The sequence below is a fragment of the Molossus molossus genome, unplaced genomic scaffold (genome assembly GCF_014108415.1).
Source record: "Molossus molossus isolate mMolMol1 unplaced genomic scaffold, mMolMol1.p scaffold_m16_p_12, whole genome shotgun sequence".
In the NCBI taxonomy this organism is placed as follows: Eukaryota; Metazoa; Chordata; class Mammalia; order Chiroptera; family Molossidae; genus Molossus; species Molossus molossus.
The window spans coordinates 47,914,967-47,938,908 of NW_023425347.1; positions in this window are offsets into that span (position 1 = coordinate 47,914,967).

A 23,942-nucleotide genomic window follows, 5' to 3' on the forward strand; every position below is an offset into this window, starting at 1 on the left:
AATTCAGTAAGTTCCTTAAAGACAGATAATCCTTCCTGTTTACTTAGACTTTTTCAGTTCTCAGAAATGGTACTGGTCATAAAGAAGTCACTCAATTAATGTTTTTTGTATAAATTAATAAATATAAAATAAATAAATGATATAGAAATAAAAAATAAGTAAATGAAAATAAGTTGAAAAATATAAAGTCATATTTAAATATAAATAAACAAGAGAATTATGTTTTTTCAAAGGAAGAAAAAGTCACTTTTTAATAAGAAGAAACAATTAACGAGAACAAGACAGAGATGCCCACTTTCACCACTCTTATTTAACATAGTACTGGAAGTCTTAACCACAGCAATGAGACATGAAGAAAAAATAAAGGGGATTCAAATTGGAAAGGAGGAAGTGAAACTGTCATTATTTGCAGCTGACATGATATTGTACATAGAAAACCCTAAAGACTCCATCAAAAATCTACTAGACTTAATAAATGAATCTGGCAAAGTAGCAGGATACAAAATTAATGTCAAGAAATCAACGGCATTCTTATACACCAATGATGAACTCACAGAAAGAAAAACTAAGAAAACATCTCGTCTAACATTGCAGCAAAAAAATTAAGATACCTAGGAATAAACTTAACCAAAAAAGTAAAGGACCTCTTCACAGAAACTATAGGTCATTGAAAAAAGAAATAGAGGAAGATATAAAAAAGTGGAAGCACATACCTTGTTCATGGATTGGAAGAATTAACATCATTAACATGTCCATACTACCCAAAGCAATCTATAGATTCAATGCAATCCCCATTAAAATACCAACAACATACTTCACAGAACTAGAACAAACACTCCAAAAGTTCATATGGAATCAAAAAAGACCCTGCATAGCCACAGCAATCTTAAAAAGGAAGGACAAAGTAGGCGGGATCACATTACCAGATATCAGGTTATACTACAAAGCTACTGTAATCAAAACAGCCTGGTATTGGCACAAGAACATGCAGATAGATCAATGGAACAGAACAGAGAGCCCAGAAATTGACCCAAGACATTATGCTAAATTACTATTTGACAAAGTTGGCAAGAACATACAGGAGAGTAAAGACAGTCTCTTTGATAAATAGTTTTGGGAAAATTGGAGAGCTACTTGTAAAAACTTGAAGCTAGAACACCAACTTACACCATACACAAGAATAAACTCAAAATGGATAAAAGACTTAAATGTGACTCATGAATCCATAAAAATCTTACAAGAAAATGTAGGCTACAAAATTTCAGACATCATATGCAGCAGAATTTTCACTGTTACAACACCTAAGGCTACAGAAACAAAGAAAAACATGAACATGTGGGACTACATCAAACTAAAAAGCTTCTGTCACAACAAAAGAAACAACAATCGAAACAAAAACGGATCCCACTATATGGGAGACCATAATTGTCAATGATGCATCAGATAAGAGGTAATTTCCAGAATATATAGAGTGCTCATACAACTCAACAAAAGGAAGACAAAGAACCCAATTTAAAAATGGGCAGAGGAGCTAGACACCTCTCAAAAAAGGACATACTAATGGCCAAGAGACATATGAAGAAATGCTCAATATCATTAATCATCAGAGAGATGCAAATTAAAACAGCAATGAGGGATCACCTCACACCTGTCAGAATGGCTGCCATCAACAAATCATCAAACAAGTGTTGGCGAGGGTGTGGAGAAAAGGGGACTCTGGTACATTGCTGGTGGGAATGCAGACTGGTGCAGCCACTGTGGAAAACACTATGGTCTTACCTCAAAAAGTTAAAATTTTAACTGCCATTTGACCCAGTGATCCCACATCTAGGAATATACCCTAAGAAACTTGAAACACCCATCAGAAAGAATATATGTATCCCCATGTTTGTAGCAGCACTATTTACAATAGCTAAGATCTGGAAACAGCCCAAGTATCCATCAGTAGATGAGTGGATTAAAAAGCTGTGATACATGTGCACAGTGGAATACTATGCAGCTGTAAGAAAGAAAGATTTCTTATCCTTTGAGATGGCATGGAAGGACCTGGAGAGTATTATGCGAAGCGAAACAAGCCAAGCAGAGAAAGACAAATATCTCATGATCTCACTTATTTGTGGAATATAATGACCTAAACAAAATTAACCCAGAGACATAGAGTGAGGTAAAGACAGACAAGCCTCAGAGGTTTGTGGTGGAAAAAATAAACCAGAGAACTTGCATGTATGCATGACCAATGAACATAGACAACAAAACTGGGGATGGGCAGGAGGGTGTCAATGGAGGAAAAATGAGAAACATCTGTAACAAAAACAAATTAATAAATAAAATATTAAAAATAAAAACAATAAACTGTGATGACAAAAAAAAAAAAAGTAGAAGAAGAAGAAGATACAATTAAGCTCCTTAAAGAAGTGACATTTGACTGAACTTTTTAAATTGGGTAAATTTTAACAAGTACATTCATTTTTTTTTTTTTTTTTTGTAAGATGGAGAATGATGAACACTAAGTCCAAAAGGGTTGGACACAAACATTTTAATGTTCTGCAAGTATTAGTCATATATAACTGGGTAGCTTTAAAAGACAAAGATGTTTCAATGTACACCAGAACATGGAAGGTAATCAATAATGTGAGCTAAATTCACCATCCAAAAGAAAGTTGTTTTGATCAACTGAGTACACTACAAAATATGAAACTATGCATTTAAACAAGTAGTCATGCTGTGGTGAAAATATAATTTGATTAAAAGTTAAGACATTTTAAATTAGTCATATTGGATAATTAGAAAACAACATTGACTAAATGTCTAAATAGAAACTCTCACTCCCCCTGGAAAACCTATTAAGAAAAAGACTATAAACTATGGAGGAATGTTTGCTATTTGTCACTGTTTAAATAACTACCACATTGACTGAAATGTTTAAAGAACTAAATATTTTTCCACAGTTGCAGCCACCTGGTGAGTTGCTAACAGTTAGACAAAGGCAACCTTAAGGAAACATATTTATCACAATGCCCCATGCAGTTCCAGCCATTAAGAGTTCAACTCCAAATGGATATTTCCCTTGGGCTGTACAATTTTGTTTCAGAAAAAACTCCCTAGGGGAGGTAAACTTCCCTTTTCTTTTTAATTGATTTGAGTTTTATAGTTATTCAATCATTTTGATGTTCAATAAACATTTTTTAAACCTCTGTGAGCCTAACACAAGCCCAGGCACTGTGGGAGTAAACAAGATGAGTTTTCACACTATTATAATAAATACTGAAAATATAAACATTATATCTTCCCTGATGGCAGAAACTCAGAGGGACTCTTTCTAGTTATTTATACAGAAGGTATAAAAATGTGCTTCATTTTGTCCATTTTGATTCCAGCGCCAGAAACATGTGAAATGGATATTCAACATGAAATTGTGACCTGTGCCCTGGCTGGTATGGCCTGGTTGGTTGGAGAGTCATTCCATATACCACAAGGTGGTGGGCTAAATCCCGGTCAGGGAGCATACCCAGGTTTCGGGTTTGATCCCGTGTTGATCCTTGGTCAGGGCATGTGCAGGAGGTAAACAACAGATGTTTCTATCTCTATTTCTCTGTCTCTTCCTCCCTTTCCTCTCTTAAAACACACACACACACACACACACACACACACGTGCACACACACACACACACACACACATAACCTATATCACAATCCATTTGCTTTAATGATGAATGGGGTGAAAGATGTAAACATACCATATTCAGCGCAGCTGGTGTGGCTCAGTGGTTGAGCATCAACTCATGCACCGGGAGATTCCCGGTCAGGGCACATGCCCAAGTTGTGGGCCAAATCCCCATTGTGGGGCATGCAGGAGGAGGCCAATCGACGTTACTCTCTCATTGATGTTTCTCTCTCTCCCTCTCCTTTCCTCTCTCTCTAAAATCAATAAAGAAAAAAGAAATTAAACATACTATGTTCAGATCTAGAAATAATCTTTCTTGCTTTCCCAAGATTTGCTAAGGGAACTTCCATATAACATCTATTTAACATATAAGCTTATTGTAGGAAAAGTGAACAGTACAGATGAAAATAAATCACTAGATAAATGAACTTCAATCCAATTTTACAAAAATAACACAGCTAATAATTTTGTTACAAGTGCTGTCAATAACTTTAGCATTTAAACTAACTGGAAAAATAGAAATAAAGGAAACTATTTTTTTCAAGACTTGTTTTGTATAACATATAGAAAATAGCAAAGGCCTTTCCCCACAAACTCCATTTCAGCTTCAGAACTTATCCTCTTTAGAGATGGTTATATCCTTCCTGCCTTTTCCCTGGATTTCCACATCTGTCTTTCTCATTCTCCCTCTAATTTTTGTTCTTTATCTCTTTAACTATTACATCTGTTCATTAAAATAATAATAATAATAATGGAATGGAGCTATACATAATTTATAACTTGATATTTTCCTTTAATATTGACGAAACATTATTTCAATATATAGAGATCCAACTTAGTCTTTGCAATGGCTACATGATATTCTATAAATGGATGCCTCACAATTTATTCATCAATTCTCCCACTGTTAAACATCTAATTACCAATGTTATTTTATTACAAACAATTATGTTACAAGTAGACGAATGAATATAAAACTTTATGGACATTTCTGGAATGAGAGAGAAATTATCTTGGGAACATTTTGCCTTTTTATGTTTATTTTATTTATTTATTTTATACTTATTTACTAAGATTCAATTATGTGTTGGGTCCTATGTTAAATGCTTCATTTACAATATTGAATAAGACACATTCTAAGTCAGAGAAGACTGGAGTACGGAACTTTGGTGTCTTTGTAGGCAAAGACTTAATGGAAGAAAATAAAAAACCACTTAAGCTGGTCTAGAGGGAAAAATAACTTCTGATGGAGATACTTATAATTTGAAACAGTGGGGGATAGCCAAGTAAGGTTGGGTTTGAAGAAAATAATTTAGTAAGAGTAAAAGGCACTAATTAAGGTGGTGACAATTCTGGATTTCATCCTGACCATTTCCGGATTTGACCACTTTCCCCGTGATGGGAACCCCAGGCCAGTCTGCTGGTACACTCTCAGGTCAAAGCCTGCCAAAGGGGAATGGAAAATTCAGACTAAGTTGGTGAGTTTTGTAAAAATGCTCTTGTCTCTCTTGCCCCTGACTCTTCTGGACAAAAGTTCTTGGTATAAATGGGGACCTGTTGGGAAAATGGTGAAATTATAGCTACTGGAAGGGAACACACTGATTTTGCAGTGATGGAGGGAGAGTAAGCTCAGTGTGGGAATTGTTATCTTAGACCCTGGGAGGTATGGCAGAGAGAGGAAACTGATTATTCGACGTTCACAGCTCCTTCTAGCGAAGGAAAACTACCTGTGTGGCTCTCCCAGACTTGCGTAAGCACCTTAAATTTTACTGTCTCTGGGTTGATCGTTTTCTACCAGATGCCTCTTACTCAACCACAATTTGATTGCCACTCTCTTTAAACTTACTAGGAAGTATGTCCTTGATCACTTGGGGGAGCTTCCTATAGGGATAAGTAACTCATTACTTATGTACACCATAGAGTCAATTATCCGCACAAGGGAAGTCATCCAATTAGAAAATGTGTTACGAAATTTGGCCCTGACTTAGCTGAGGTGATCAATTTAATCACCCAGCCCCTGCATTCAATCAGCATCAGATCACTCACTGGCTAGGGCTGTCGTGGATGGTGAGCTTGCCTTGGAAAATCTTCCTGCTGGCCAGTGGAGAGTGTGTGCAGAGCGGAAACATTCTGCTCTCCCTGGACTGATGCCTCAGGACAAGTGAAGAGGATCACATACAACCCTTAGAAACGTCAAGACACAGACTTCAGAAAAACCCACTTGGATTTCTAAGTTAGACCCTGATAGTTTATGGAATTTGTTAAGGCGATGGAGTCTGGGAACTTGGGAAGCATGTTTAAGGTCAGAACTACAGGTTGGCTTCATTCGGAAGCTTGGAGTATTATTGTCAGTAATCTTAATTAAATGGTCTATGAGACAAATTGAACAGGTTTGGTTCCAGCTTCTGATGGTCAAATTAGTCCAAGTGGCCGATGGAGTATTGTATTTATGAAAAATTCACCAGAAACCAAGATATTGGCATTCTTTACCCTAAATGTCATTGTTAGATGATTGGGCATGATTCAAGGCTTCTGGGCATTCCTGTCAAGCATGGCATTCCAGGGCTTATAGATGATCTCCCAGAAGCCAAGGTTAAATTCTTTACTAGATCCGACCTCACTCTGGGATTGATTCTTCTTTCCCATGTTGTGACCCAGAAAATGCAGTTATCTATTATTGTGAAAATTAGTCATCTAACTGATGTGGGACACTTCTGGTGATGGAAAACTAATTACTTCTAAGGTGTGGCCATGTCATCTTTGGAGAATGTATTATTATTTATTTTGAGACTTCCTATAACATAGGATATACACATCCTTGTATATTTACCACAGGGCTTTCTATGTAACAATGGCTAATTAAAAGTATGCTAAACAAATAAGAGTTCACATTGTATTTTTGCTGTACCATGAACCAAAGTCAATTTCACAACTAGAGGTGTAACAAGGGAATTGACGAGTATTGTCTCCTGCATTGAGCAAACAAGAAATGGAAGGGCCTCTCTTATTAAGAAAAGAGAGAGAAATCTTTACAGAAGAAGGATATTCTCCTCGTAGATATGTATCACAGCTTATGTGAACAGCAGGCTATAAACTGTGTCCCATTGATAGCTAGAGAAGTGATAAGTCAGGGGCAAGTCAAGTAAAATAAAATGATGAAGTCTCACACTGTCTTAAAGGAGGAGAAGGATATATGAGGGATAGCTAACCTTTCAAATATAAGATAAAGAGAATGTATTCATTCTTATTGGTACTTTCATTTATGATTAAGTTTACTGGGAGAAAATGTTTTTCTCTGTTAATCCAATTTATAGAAGATAAAATTGAGATTATGAAAAGGGTCTTCAACTTAACTGATGTATTCACTTGCATCCACAGGCCAGTTGAAAAGCTATAAACAATTGTGAGCTTGAGATGATAAACTGGAGTCAGGCTGCCAGGAACCTGTACAACCCTCTTCTTCTGCTTCAGTTTACTTAGTAGGTTCAATACTGAAGCTAAAAGTACAGTTACAAAATACTTGCAGAAAGTTTTCAGCATTACACTGATTATTTGTTTTTGAGATTTCCTCATTTCCATTATCTTTCAGAGATTAATTTTGTTCCAGATTTATAATACCCTGGAATCTTAATCTTCCTGCACTTTCCAAGTTTTACTTCCTTGTCTGTGACAGAGAGGGTGAAATTTGGAGCTCTTTCTAAATCAAATCTAAGTTAGGACCATGCAGATCCCACATGGAAATCATCCCCTTACACATCTGAAGAATTACAAACCCACCTGTCCCATGTAAGAGACATGGAATTAGATGATTATAATCTAAGCAAATGTAAATTAGACATTTCTGGTTGTATTAATATGTCTTGATAAACTACGATTTTAAATTAATCAATTTAATAGGTTGATTTTATTTTATTATTTTTTGTGGCCTCTATTCATAGCTTTAGAGATTAGGTATGATTAAATAAATGGATCAGATTTTATATTGCAAATTGACTAAGCTAGTTTGTCAGTGCTCTGGATCTCAAAATAAAGCAGGGGTTTAAATTATTTAGTGATTTTGAACCATGTATATTGACCAAAATAGCTGACAAAATAATGAATTGCATTTAAATAGTTATTTTAAAAAAGAAAAGATATTTATATACACAGTTTTTTTCCTTCAATTTTCTTGTTGTGGTACAATATACATGACAAAATATATAATCTTAACTATTTTTAGATAATTATACAGTTAAACAGTATTAATTACATTCGTAGTGTTGTACAACCATCAATCTCCAGAACTCTTTCCATTTAAATCTCCTTGTTGAACAAAACTCCCATTTCCTTCTTCTCCCAGCCCTTGGCAACCACCATGCTATTTTCTGTCTCTATGACTTTGACTATTCTAGCTACTCCATACAAGTGACATCCTAAAGGATTTGTCATGCTTGGCTGGCTTATTTCACTTGGCATACTGTCTCTCAATGCTCATCCATGTTGTAGCATATGTTAGAATTTCCTTAATTTTTAAGGCTGCATAATATTCCTTTGCATGCATATACACAACGTTTTACTTATCCATTAATCTGTGTGTGCACATTTGTGTTGCTTTTTACATTTTATAAATTGTGAATAATCCTGCTGTAAACACGGATGGAGATAAATCTCTTCCAGATTCAGCTTTAAACCTTTTGGGTACCTATCCAGAAGTGGCATTGCTGGAACACATGGTAAATTCTTTTAAATTTTCTGAAAAACCATCATGATGGTTTCCACAGTGGCTATAGCATTTTACTTTGCCACCAACAGTGCACAAGGGTTCCGATTTCTCCCTACCTTCTAAAACATGTGTTACTTTCAGTTTTGGGTTTTTTTGTTTTTTTTTTAAAGCTGCTGAACCACTTCCATGCCAGGGTCTGGGACCTTTTGATGTCACATGTTAAGCAACCTCCAGGTTCTTGACTCACCCAAGGCTCGAGAATGAGTCAGAGTGAGAACAAAGCAAGTTTTATTCAGGCAGAGATAAAGAAAGAGGCCAGGGCACCGGCGCTGCGTGAAGGACATGAAAAGTACAGTCTGAGTGGACACGGCTGGCTCAGGAGTAAGGTGCACACCTGGTCAGTTAGTTCTTGGGATTCTATGTCTTTCCAAAGGGGCTTATGGCCAGCTTTATTGTGCCCAGTTCTGACTCTGCCTTTGGCTGGATGGGTTGCCTTTCTAATATGGTCCTCCCTGGCAACATCATGACATTCATTCCCCTCTGTTCCCCTTCTACCTGAGATTTCAGTTTTCATTATAATGATGGTATAAGGAGCTTCAGGGTGGTTCTCTGGTCACCTCCATCTGGAGTTAGTCTGGATCTAACAGTTTTTTGTTATCTACCTCACTGACTGCCGTGTGTCTCAGTTCCCACATTCCACTTGCCAGGGAATTTTCCTAGCTTCTTACTAACCTGCCTTACGAATGAGAGCGAGGTAGTTTATATAAGCAGTTTAAAAAATATTATTATTGTTAAATATGTTTTTATTGATTTTTTAGAGATAGAGGAAGGGAGAGGGAGAGATAGAAACATCTATCAGCTACCTCCTACACTCCCTGCTGGGGATTGAGCCCGCAACCCCGGCATGTGCCCTGACCGGGAACTGAACCAGGATCTCTCAGTCCATGGGACGGTGTTCAATCCACTGAGCCACACCTGCTGGGCTTCAAAATTATATTTAAGTATCATTATGAAAAAATAATATTTTCCTGACTCAACTTTCCCAAATTTCACTCTCCAGAAGAAATCTGTCAGCAATTGTTATGAAAATTTTCTTTTTCAAATTTTTGCAATCCTAATTTTTCAGTTAGATATTTATTATCTTTTACCTCTCACAATAAAATAGGATTTCTCTCTCTCTCTCTCTCTCTCTCTCTCTCTTTTGTTAATCCTCACCCAAAGATATTTTTTCCATTGATTTTTCGAGAGAGAAAGAGTAGCAGAGAGAGAGAGAGAGAGAGAGATTGCTGTGAGAGAGACACTTAGATTGGTTGCCTCCCACATGTATCTAGACCTGGACCTGCGATCAACCTGTAACCCAGGTACCTGCCCTTTGACCAGGAATAGAAGCCTTGACATTTGGTGCACTGGCTGACGCTGTAAACATGCTCTACAGTGGCCAGGGCAATAGGAGGATTTCTTTATTTCAGTTATTACAGAGATATACACACAGACTCAGAATATCTCTTAACCTTTTTCCTATTAAGTTTATAGTATTGATTTTGTTTATAGCAATATATTAAGTTTACATTGTTAATACTAAGCAAATATTTTCACAGTTGAGTCAGGTATTATTAGACTAGAACTTTATTTCTCATGCAAACTTTTGGTTCCCTTAAAATTAAAAATGTCTCTTTTTTTCCCCATTTGTTTAATTTCATAAGATTTTTTTCTAACTGATTCTCAAATGCCCACAGTAACATAAATCTCTAAGAAACATTTGCTGAATCCCTGCCAGATTTCTAGGTACTTCTTCGAGAATCTGGGTTAGAACAGTATCGCATTAAAAGGCCCTTGAACATTTGAAGCTTATACTCTGGCCAGTAAAACAAATATAAACAATATTATAATCAACAAATATACTATCTATAATGTTCAGAGGGCTAGAAGTTATTGGAGGAAAGGTAAGGTAGAGTATGAGGGATGGGATGCATATTCTATGATTAAATCGGGGATTATGGCAGGACCCCTTAGAAAGGTAACATTGACAAGACATTGAAGGAGGTAGGACTTGGACATAGTCAGTGCAAAGTACTCAATATGAAACATGCCTGGTATGTGGGAGAAACATGTAGCAAGAACTGAATCAAAGAGTGAGGGTTAGGAAATGAAGTTAGAGAGGAAATGGGTTCCACTTAAGCCTTTGACTTTTTAGGGCTTTAACAGAGAAGTGATGAGGTCTGACCTCTGTTTTAAAAAGATCTTCTTGGCTACAGTGTTGAGACTAGTGGGAACTACTGGAGGTTGGGTGAGGGGGGGCAGATGTGGGCAGGGTGGAACAGGCAGAGGAGTTAAGAGGCGATACCAGGGAATCGGTTGAGATATTGGTGGCTCTGTTGTTGCACACATCAAGAACTCTAGGGGTTGTGTGTCCTTTAATCATTATGGCAGGGCTCCCTGCCTTCATCCAGAAGTCTGAATAAATTGCTTAATATATGTGTTCATACTGAATCACTTTCATCATCATCCGCAGGATGCCCTTCACCTGCAATAGATGTCCTATTTGCTATGCAAAGTCTTCTTTCCACATTCCTTCGTTTTGGTAGAGCAAATATTTTAGTAGCTTCTCGAGAAAGGGGCCATGGAGAGTAATTTTTTGAGTGCTTAAGAGTCTGAAAATGTTTTTATTCCAGCCTCACATTGAATGGATACCTTGACTGAGTAAATGATTCTAAATTGAGAATTGACTCCCTTTAGAATTTTTGAAGAAATTGTTCCTTTGCCCTCTGGCCCCCAATGTTGAGTTTTCTTATACTGGCAATGAGACCTTCGTATGACTACAGCAATCCCTGCCCGCCTCCTTGCCTCCTTCCCTATTTTGCTTTTCAAGTCTGGAAACAAATATTTTTCACCTCTAGAAACTGTTCTTATATTGTTTAATCTTTAACAAGTCCCTTCTTTATGTTTTTTCATTTCTTTTCTGTATGGAACTCCTGTTATTTAGCTCTTCCTATTTTCTAACTATGTATGTATATGTTCCATATTCTGGTAAATTTCCTCAACTTTCTTTCTGGCCTTTCTATTACATTTTTCCTTTACAATTATATTATGTTCTTTGTTCTCTGAAGATTGCATTTCTCAGATATCCTATTTATTACCTGGTCCTTAATGCTGCCTGCAGTCACACTAGATATCCTAACTCATTCATTTTTTTCTCATAGGTGATGAGCTAATTCTTCAGTCTCTGTACACAAATGTAAATTTCCAAGTCTCTTTCTCCCATGATTATGCTGAATTGAAGACATTGTTCTGTTTTACTAAGAAAAATAGAAAAGAAAAAAAGATGTTTTTAAAGCTATTAGTAATACATTTACTCAGATACCACCATCTATTTTCCCTGCCACATGTAATACAGATTAATTACCCATGCTTCTATCGAATACCCCCATCATCTCACATACTCAAAGATGTCGCTCCAGCAATTCTCATATCTTCTGCCTACATAAAATTTTCATTTTCTAAAAGATCATACTTATCAACATTTATCATATAATAATTGATCCCATCTTAAATACTCTGGCTTGATCTTACTTTCTCCTCCCAACTGACCATATATTTTCTCTGTCTTCAAAGAAAAACATCTTGGAAAAATTGTCTATACCCATTGCTTTATTTTCTCTTAACTTGTTTTTTTTTTTTGAAACCCATGCAGATTCATCCATTATTGCTAATAGGCGATTTTGCACTCTTGTTATAACTGCTCTACGTTTTCTAATCCCAATGGTCAGTTCTTAGCCCTCATCTTAATTGACCTCTCATCAGCATCTGACAGAATGCTTATTCCCTCCTCCTTGATTAATTTGCTCTACTTGTCTTCTAAGATGCCACATTTTGTAGTATTTCCTCCCCACAGATTCTTATTAACATTGCTGAATGATTTTGCCTCATTTTCCTAAGAATTTGAATGTTGTAATATCTGAAGTTCAATCATTTTTTTCTCTCTCTATTTATAGTCACTCCATGGGTGATCTCATTCAGTTATGTGACTTTAAATAGCTTCTACTCTTTGCTCCTTTCTGATCATATATCTCTAGCCTGGACCTCTCACTTAACTCCAAATATTTTACAAATGATTGCCATCTTTACAAGCCACTAGAATGCCTATTAGATATCTCAACTTAATAACAGCACTTAAATTCCTGCTCTTTCAATCCCCAGACATGTTCTACCCATAGCCTTTCCCATTCTAGGTCGGGGCAATGCTTTCTTTTCAGACGATCAGACCAAAAACCTTGAGGTCAGTCTTGACTATCTTTTTCTTATAACTCGCCATATCACAAAATACATTTCAACTTCACCTGAAGGTATATAAGTCTCACGACTTTTTACAAATCAAATGCTATTACTCTAATCCCAGTCATCATCTTTTCTTTATTGGATTATTATAATAATACCCTACCTGATTGCTTGTGATCTTTTAAAAATTGTTATAGCACATCAGTCCTCTACTAATAGCCCTGTAATGACTCCCCATCTTCTTCAGAGTATAACTAATGTCCTTACAATGGCTGACAATACCATACACGATTTGACCTCCCAGTACTTGTCTGTCCTTCTCTCCTAATGCATGCCCCCCTTGCTCATTTTACTCCATGCAAACAAGACTCCTTGGTCTTATTTAAACACCATGCAAGCTTTTGTCCATTGGTATATGCACATTTTGTTCATTTTCCCAAGATCTCAGATATAATTTTTCTCATCCCTAGATATCTCCACATCCTATTCCTTCATTTCCTTCAAATGTTTGCTCAAATGTCATTTTTAGTCTTCTTATATTACCCTGTTTAAAATTTCAAAGTTATCTTAGCTTCTTGCTTTATTTTACCCACAGTAATTAGTATATTTTAATAGGTAATATAATTTATTAATCATTAATCAGTTTATGGCCTGCCTTCCTCACTAGAATACAAGCCTCCAAAGAGTAGAATATTGATCTGTTTTGCTGACTTACTTAGAACAGAACTTGTCATTATCTTTCAGTTAACATTTGTTAAAATGATTGAATATAGTACCTTCTTTATATCTCTGTGAATATGAATTATATATTTTGGACATTTTTTCTTATCCCTGCCTTTTTTCATTTTTTTTTTCCTGAGTAGTTTATATTTTATTTTAACTGTTTCATTCATTCATTTATTTATTCATTTATTTTATGTCTTTCATGTTAAATGCTTTCTTTAAATGTTTTTTTTTTTTAGGAGTACTTAAAAATATATTAACAGAAAGTTAAAATATGTAAAAGTGTAAATGACACCTGTCTCTCTTATACATGCTAGGTATACACTTTTGAAGTTTTTGGTCAGAATATTCTATTTTTTATTCCTCTTTTTGATTGGGTTAAATTGCTGTAGGCATGATCTCTCTCTTTTAAAAATGTTATTAAATTCTTTTGTGTAACAAAAATGAAAACCCTGACTCTAAGATTCCAATGAAAGCCCAGAGCATACTAGTCATATGAGTCTTTTTCAGACTTTTTCATGTTTCAGGAAATTCAGTGCAGCATCAACAACAACAACAAATCATGATCTATGCCTCTCAATTAGATACAATTTAACAGGCAAATTACTAAAAACCTCATTGGCCTAGAAATGAGCAGACATGACCAAGTAGTTCTCTTTAGACCATTCCTCCCATAGCAAAATCAGAAAGAAACTGGAGGATGTTCACATTTGCCGGACAAGGAAAGCTTTGAGTAAAGCAGTTCCCACAGTTTTACAGTTTTTGTTCTGGCCGAGCTCTGATCTGTGCATGCATAAGAAAGACTCCAAGCAGCCCAGCAAAGGTGGAAATAACCAAGTAGAGACAAAGTTTGTACTATGAATCATTCTAGTTTAATTACCTGCTAAACAAAACAAAACTAAAATCAACATTATTCAAAGGAATAGAAAAGAACACAGAACCTCTTCAACATAACACTAACCATGTCCTGGATATAGTTACAAATAACTGGATCTATTAAGAAATAATAAAATGCACCCATCCTTTCAAAAAGCTCTATTCAATAATGAACAACCTCTAGATAGTAAATTTAAGAGCAGAAGACTTTAAAGCAGCTATTACTATGTTATTCAATGATATAAAGTAAACCATGCTTGAAATTTAAAGAAAAAAAGAAATCTCAACAGAGGACTAAAAACTATATAAAAAGAATCAATTTGAAATTGTACAACTAAAAAGTAGATGAAATAAAAATACCTCAGTAGGTTTAACAAAAATATATAACATTATCTATTCTGAAGAAGATAGAGAAAAGAGTATTGACCTGATTGATAAATTAACAGAACATGTAGTATCTCTAATATCAAAATCGCTATTACACAAGTAATTGAAGTCTTAGAATCAGAGGAGGGGAAAAGGGAGAAGAAAAAATTATTTGAAAGAACAATTAGTAAAAATTTCCCTAATTTAGTAAAAGTCATAAATGTACCAATTCAAAAAGTTATTGGTCTTAAAGCAGAATAAATACAAAGTAAATTACATAATCGTCAAACTTAGATAATCAAAGATAAAGGACAAAATCTGGAAAACTGTTACAGAAAAATGTATACATTAAAATGGACAATTTGGAGAGCATATATTTCTCATCAGAAACTATGGAGGTCAGGACACAGTGGAAATAACCTTTACAGTGGAACATTGTGAAGTCTAAAAGGAAAAATTACTGCCTGTCTATGGAGATTATCCTCCAACTGCAAAAATGCAGTAAAGCATATTTAAATGAAGAAAACCTAAGAATATTAATTGCCAACAGACCTGTATTTAAAAGAAATATTTAAAGAGATATTCTAGATGGAAAGACATATCTTCAGAAAGGAATAAAGTATACCAGAAATTATAATTATGTGGATAAAACAAAATATTCTTTCTTCTTAATAAAAAAAAAAAACTTAAGTGTTTAAACAAGAATATGAGCTATATTACACAGTTTAAAACACACATATATTTGGTACGAATGAAAACTATAGCAGAAATGATCTGGGGCATGGCAAAACGGACCTGTTGGTGAAATTCTTGCAATTTATAGTACAATGTCAACTCTAAGTAGACTATGAAAGGTGATATAACACTAGAGAAACACTAAAAGACAAGGACCATATGATTTCGTTCATATGTGAAGTATAAAACAAAAACAACAATGAACAAATAAAATGAACAAACTCATAGACGTAAATAACAACATGGTGGTTACCGGAGGGGAAGTGGGTGAGGGGAGGATGAGGAAGGAAAAGGGGATCAAATGGTGAAGAAAGGAGACTAGACTTGGCTGCAAATCACACAATGAAACATAAAGACAATGCATTATAAAATTGTATACCTAAAACTTAATAAATAAATAAATAAACAAACAAACAATCAAAACAAAAAAGAATGCAAAATGCAGCCAGAAAACCAACAGATAAATTATATTGAATTATTCAAAAATAGTCATTTAACCTAACAGAGGGCAAGAAAAGAGAAAAAATGACCAGAGGGACAAACAGAAAACAAATGAAACAATAAATCTAAATGCAATCATAACCCTAATTACATTAAATGTAAGTTGAATAAAAGACAGATATTGTCAGAATAAATAAAAATCTAAGCTCAGTTTATATAGGCGGACTTCTTGATTCATGGGATTTTTTTTACAAAGTGAAATGGTTGTTGGCCTTTAACCTTATGTCTTTATTTTCTTTTTATAAATTTTTTTGTTTGTTTATTGATGTTTAGAGAGAGAGGACGGGAGAGGGAGAGATAGAAACATCGATGAGAGAGAACATCGATCGGTCACCTCCTGCATGACCCCACTGGGGATTGGGCTCACAACTTGGGCATGTGGCCTGACCGGGAATCGAACTGGCGACCTCTTGGTACATGAGTCGATGTTCAACTACTGAGCCACACGGACCGGGCAGGTCTTTATTTTCAAAGGTAGAAATCATCTTTCTCTTGTATTAGAGGTAGAAGCCTAATTTAGTATATGTTGAATGAGTTTAAAGTGCTAGAGGTCTCATCATTTAGTAGGCAATTTTCTATTTAATTCTGCTGTCTTTAATATTACATTGCTAAGTCCGCTGAACGTGGGGCACTTGGTTCCACTTTCTCTCTGATTGAATACCTTCGTATTGTAAACCTCTGAGCTTCTGTAAGAACAGGTTTGGGTATAGTGCTCAGCCTGCCAATTAAAAGATTAACATTTTATCTTGAAAAGGCTTATTTTTACAAGAGATGTTTAGATAATGACATATTTAAGTAATACAAATAGTAGTCTTATTAATGATGCTATAAATTGACAAGCAGCCCTTTTAAGAACTGGCCAGTGGAAGAAATTTCTCTGGCTTTGTGTAGCCATGTAGTAAGACCTCATATGGACGAATACTCTGAGTATTCCTGAACACTTTCTCTGCCCATCTCCCTCGCCATTTCTTAGGAATGCTCTAATTGTTAATCTTGGAAGAAGAAAAGAACATGTTGCTTTATTTCTTCTGTTGTTTTCTGTATTTTGCTTTTCTCTTGGAAGCCTGCTAAATCTGCAGTGAGGTTGTATTTGATCCTCTTTCTTTCATGCAGGCAATGGAAGAGGACAGATTCTGTCGCAGAGTCGTCTGTGATTAAGCCATTGGGTTCAACTATCTCATTAAGGCAGGGCAGTGGTTGCAGGTCTAGAGCCATAATCTCCACAAATCTTAAGCAATCTTAAAAAGATGGTCATTTCTCCTCTATTTGTCTGTATTTGGGTCTTATTTCTCAAGAAGTTTTGACTAAGCAGGGGAAAGAGATACCAGTTTTTGTCCTCTTAAAATACCAACAGAAAACACTTTGCTTTTGGATTTGGAATGTGAGTAATATGTATAGTTTATTATTTTTTTAAGTAATTATTATTTTTTTCTGTAGAGAGAGAAGATGGCAGAGGGAGGGGAAAGAGAGAAACATTGATGTGAGAGTGCAACATTGACCGTTGCCTCTTGCATATGCCCCCACCAGGGATCAAACCCACAACCTGGGTATGTGCCCTGACTGGGAATTGAACCCGTGACCTTTTGGTGTACAAGACGATGCTCCAACCAACTGAGCCACACCAGCCAGAGCCTAGTTTATTAATTTGCTGTTTGTTCTCATTGGGCTATTTCTGTAACAGTCATTGTATTATCAAAATATAAATTGTAGTTTTTCTGACGTTTATCTCATTTGCTTACTTTGTATAAAAATACCTGTCAATATGATATCACTACACACTTAGCAGAATGACTAAAATTAAAAAGCCTGATAATGTCAAGAAATGACAAAGAATAGAATAAGCAGAAGTTTTATATATTGGTGGTGGGTGTAAAAATTGGCAGTTACTTTTGAAAATTGCTTTGCAAGGCCTAAAACAATTAATCTTCTTTATTCTATGACCCAGAAATTGCACTGCCAGATATATTTTCAAGAGAAATAAGTGCATATGTCCACCAAAAACTACTTTTTCTGTGATAGCTAAAAACAAATTGCAAAAAGCAAATGTCCAATGCCAGCAAAATTGACAAGTGAAATGTAGCACATTAATAAAATGGAACACTGCAGAACAACGAAATGAATAAACTACCACCACATGTGAATGAGGTGAACCTCAGAAGAAATTGTATTGAACAAAAGAAACCAGGTATAAAAGAATACATTAGCATATAATTTTATTTGCAGGAAGTTCAAAAATAAGCAAAATTAATCGATTGTACAAGAAGTGAATATAGTAGCTTTCTTGGCAGGCAGGTGAAGTAATGAGTAGGATGCCGGGCACACTGGGGAACATTTTGAGGTACGGTACTGGAAATTTCTCAGTCTTGATTAAGATAATGATCACTTAAATGTATGCTACATCTCAAAGATTATCAACTTTACATCTTGATTTTTCTACATTCAAGTTATTTTCAAAAACTTGAGTCCTAAAAGACAATGAAATGTAGTGAACTGTTGCCCTGGCCAGTGTGGCTTAGTTGGATGAGTGTTGTCCTGTGCACCAAAAGATCTCCGGTTTGATTCCTGGTTGGGGCACATGCCTGGGTTTCAGGCTCTATCCCCAGTCGGGAGTGTGTAAGAGGCAGTCAATCAGTGGTTCTCTCTCATCTATGTTTCTATCTCTCTTTTCCTCTCCCATTCCCTCTCTCTAAAATCAGTTTAAAATATTTTAAAAAAAGACTTTAAATGTAGTGAACCCTTGTCATATTTTATATGTTGGCAAATAAAAATTGCTATTCTTATATGTATCCATAACACATATCATAGTTAATAAATATTTATTTAATGGCAGATAAAGGATAAAGTTGACTCTCAAAAATTATTATTTAATTTTCTACCAACAGTAATAATAATTTCTTAAATCTAAAACCAGGTTAGTCAATATTTAATTAGAAAGTTAAATTGTAATTATGTACTTCTAGGGACCCAGAAACATTTTTTCTACATAATTGCTTAGCTGTAAAAGTTGGTGCAAAAAATAGTAAAATAATTAAATAGTTTAGTCATTATTATTCTTTTAATTATTATTAAAGTCAGAACACATGTGCACTTGTGGGCACTACATCATAAGTATTAACAGAATATATATGAAAGGGAAATTTGTTTATTAGTGTAAATGTTTTATAGTAATATTTATTACAATAGAGGTAACCAGAATCGTAATCTTGTGAATTGAGTTTGCCACATCATACCTTTATTCAAACGTATCTCATTATAGTCCTCAGAGAAAAAGAACACATGGTTCAGTGTTTCCACTTAAAATAAAACAAGACCCATTTCAAATATTGTCAGTTTTTACCATACAACTTCATCGTTATCTGCCATCACCAGTTATTTCTAAACTACTTAATCAAGGTTTCTGTGTTTATCTCAAGTTCTTGTATAAAACTTTTTAGCCATGTCTTATAAATTAGGAATATGAAAACTGGATGCTGTCTCTTATATTTATCTTTTGTTTTTGTTTGATAGACAAGACAGTAAAACCAAGTGGACTCTGACTGAATGAGGCAAAGTTGTCAACTTTGTAAAGATGTGGTTAGATTCATACTTAATTATCTTATTAATCATATCATTTAGACTTGAATTTCAGGGCTTATACAATATAAGAAAATGCAGTCCATAAATTAGTAGATGAAAAGGATTCTACATCTTATTTGTTTTTAAAGAAATATACTTCTTCAGCATTTCTAATACCTGAAAAAAATAAATTTATTATGTCTGGTATTAAAAAAAAGATAAATTGAATTATCTGGTTAGATTATCATGCCCCTGTACTTTAGAAAGAATGAAGCAGGTGTTCCATTTCATGGCAATTATTTTATAGACGTGGCTAAATTTTCATTTACTGTGAAGAAAACAACAACATATTTGTAAATGGATGAAAAGTTGTCTTTAAAAGAAATATATCAAGTCCTTTCTATGTTTCAATAAAATTAATCAAAATATTTCTATTTTTTTTCTATGATATAGTGAAATGGTGACTTGAGAAAAGTGTAAGGTGGCTCCTTTTTTAAAAAAAAAAAATTATTTTAAAAATTTATTTTAGATTTTTATTAAAATCAGTAATTCTATCCCTGGCCACATAGTTCAGTTGGTTAAAGTATCATCTCAATACACCAAGGTTTCAGGCCCAAACCCTGGTCAGGGCACATATAACAATCAACCAATGAATGCATAAATAAGTGAAACAACAAATTGATGTTTCCCTCTACCTCTCTCTCTCTCTAAAATCAATAAATAAAAATTTAAAAAATCAGTAATTCTAAAGCACTAACTTTCATAATTCATCTGAAAAGTAGACAGCAGTTAGCAAAGCATAGGCCTTGCCTTCAAAACGCTTCCAGTCTAATGGTGAAGACAAAGCTGTCCTGGTGCAGTGGGACAGTGTGTAAGCAAACCACAGTGCTAAAGTGAAGCATCTCCCACAACCACACAAAACAAAACACATGATACAAGATTGTGGACCCAATAAATCTGGTTAAATGCTCACGTTGATCAAAGGTGACATTTGATGTAGCATGCTATGCAGTTGGTTGCAAAATGATGACTCCTTAAAAGTCAAGAAATTTTGCTGGAATAGATTCATTGCCAATGGATCAAACTTTATCTCACCCTCTTCTCTTCTGTAGCTTCTAAACTTTTCCATTCTATCTTCTGAAATTCCTGTTCTATTTACAGGATTTTCTCTTATATCTGATTTTTTTTCCTAGAATGCCTCATCTAATCTGTGACTTTAAGCAAATTCATATGATTTCTTTTAACTTTTAACCTTTTCAAGCAGAAGTTGATGATCCTCTTCTTCCTTTTATTCTGCACTTTCTTCCCTAAAATATTTTTAGGTTCAACCAAAAAAGAAAGCTGTTTTTTGGCATACTACTGATAGTTCAAGGTCAGTACTTAATTTTTTCTAAAATAACTAGTCCACTGTAAATATATTTCATAAGTCTATGCCCCTCCCACTAGTCACATCTTAGCGTATGTACACAGGTATTAAGGTATTCACTTTCCTTTGATGAGAGTTTTGGCACATCTTTCAAAAGCTCTCAACCCCAATTCCTGTAATCAGCTTGGGCTATCTGAAAATCCAGCTATATGACTCATCAAATCCATTTTTACACCACATGTATTATTTATGTACTGAACATTGTGTAAATCATTAGGAATACAAAGTTCATTATTTCAGAGCTTCTAGCATGAAGGAGCTCATGTTGTGAGACAGACAAGTGAACCAAATATAGTACACACTTTCATGAAATATATAAAGAATTTGTTTAAAGACCCATGAAAAGAAAAATTTTAGTATGACAAATGCCATTTTACAACCTTGACTCCAATCTAGCTCGGTAATCTGATACCTGTATCTTTGCTCTGCATCTCTCAATTTCCCGTTACCCCCTGCCAGAAGTCCAGACTTTATTCTTCTTGATCTTCTCTTCATGCTCTAAACATGCCATGCCTTTTGTAATTCTTTCCTGTTTTTCATATGGTTCCATCTGTCTGAAATATCTACCACTCCTGTTGGCCATCTGTCAAACTCCCGTTTATACGCTTTTAGCTTAAAAATGAACTTCACGATGAAAACTTCTCTGATAATGCGAAAAGATTGAAATAACAACTTTCCTGTCCTTCCATGCCCTTGGTGTGTACTTCTAGTGTCTGTCACTATATGTTATAATAATTTAAAGTGCCATGTCTTCAATATGTCTCTGAGCTCCTAGAAGGTAGAGACTGAATATATATATTTAGTATCTGGCACATAATAAATGGTCAAATACTTTTTATGAAATAAAGAGAGTCTCACAAAAGAGGGAAGATGGTAGAGAAATTTACAGCAAAGGAAAGTTCTGCTATTCTTATGATGTTCCTTAGGTGAAATTTCCTGTTAATAACTGATTAATTTTTAAGTGTAATAAAAATTGTCTCTAACATTTTTGAATTGTCTAGACATCTTTATTTGTCCAGTATTCTTCTTTCAAAAGCACACCTCAAATGAAAGTGGCTTAACACATACATTTTACTTTTTCTTTATGTAAATTCCAATGCCAATGCTCCTATTAAATAGTTCTTCAGGGTGGCCTGATTCCATGTGATATCTCTCACAAATTTAGGCTCCATCCAAATTATGAATTTGCCACCTTTAAAATAAGGTTTCTAGTTTGTTGAAAACGGAAGAGCTTGTATATTTAATCTCACAGTCAGGAATTGACACATATCAATTCTGCTTATACTTCACTGGCTAGAATTAGTCACTAGACATCATGTAGATATAAGAAAACTGGAAGATATTCCCAGGTACAACATTACACTGTAGAGACCATGAGTATTGGTAGTCCATTAGCCCTCTGTGTCACACAAGTGAACTACTTTAAATAACTGGAAATAGTAGGTATTCTCTTGACGCTAGGATCTGATACCTGAAAAGAATTTAAACTCACCAAAATGCATGTCTGTACATGGCCAGAGAAGAGGCTTAATGAACTATGGATTGAATAAAATATTTCTTCTCCAAGTGTTATCTTTAATTTAGATAAGCCTTTAAAGTTACAATTTAATAGATGTAGAAAATGCAGAACTGTGTCTGGTTCTCTGCATTTTATTGTTGCTTTAGAGGAAATATATTTGTATTCATGATTGATTATAAACATACAGGTTTTATTTCAAGTTCAGAAAATTGGTACAAGATATAGGAATTTTGTTTTGCCCTTGATCCGAGTGATCTAAGTCTCTGTGAAAAGCAGTTGCTCCTCACATCTGAATTCTGTTTTTCTGGGACAAGGGGCTCATAGTTCTGGCTGAGCTACAGAGGAATACAAGTTTGATGTTTTGTTATTGAATCCAAACATGCACCTACACAGTGTCTAGAGTCTAAGAGAACTAGTTCAGATTATTTACTTGCCAAATTGTTTATCAATTGATGTCTGTATGCTTAGAAATTACAAGGCCCTCTACTTTTGCAAGATCTAGGTTGGATGACATTATGTAAGATAATTTCTTGTAAGATATACAAAAAAGCTTTTTATATGCTAATATTGATCTTTCTTATGTCCATTACTCCACCCTACCACTGCAACTTGAATACAGAATAACCATTGTGTCTCTTCAGTTGATAGATGTTTATCATGTCTTTATTTCATTTGCTAATTTTAGCACTGGGTATGAAGAATACAAAGATCAATAAAATATATTGTGAAACTCTAAGAAGTAGTGTTTCCTAAAATTAATTAAAACAGATTCCTTTTTTTGAGAAACATATTTGAATTTGCCAGCACTCTGAGGAACACTAGTATTACTCATAATATGCTTTAGGAAATAATATCTTTATATCTAATGCAACAGACACAATTAAAAGAAAAGTGATACAGCAGGATAACAATGGGTTTCAGAATGCGTCATGGCTGAGTTTGGATTCTTCCTTTTGCCATGTTGTATCTGTTTAATTTTAAAAGAATTTCTTAATCACTCTGAATCTTACTTCTCAATCATAAAATAAAATTGTTTTTTATGATTAAGTTGGAGAACTTGATATAGGAAATAATTGTGCAGAACACAAAGTATAGTAGTTAATTGTCAATAAGAAAGCTTTAAAGACTCTGGCTCTTGCTATTAGTCACCAGATTACAGACAGCCTCTCCACCTTCCAAAATGCAAAAAACAAAAGCAAGAAAACATAACTGTGTCTACTCAGTAAGAACAGTATCTCCTGACAGATATGAACGTGTACCTTTAAAGCTTCACAACGTGAACTATAAGGATCTTTCCTAAGTGGCCAAAATTATTTTCATCACTTTCACATATCCACATGCTTAATAAAATAAAGGAATACTGAACGTTACTTTTGAGGGAAATTGTCTCCACCTTGAATCAGTAAAACAATTATACTCAGAGACATTTACAATATTTTTGTCTGCTTAGCCCAACAACAGAACAGTTTACTGAGAAGAAAAATATTGATTAAATATTCAGTTTTGCATTTCCAAATATATTAGCTGGTGAAATGACTGTCACATTTTGTCCTTTATCCATTTAACCAGTCTTTCATCATTTTATTTATACATTCATCCA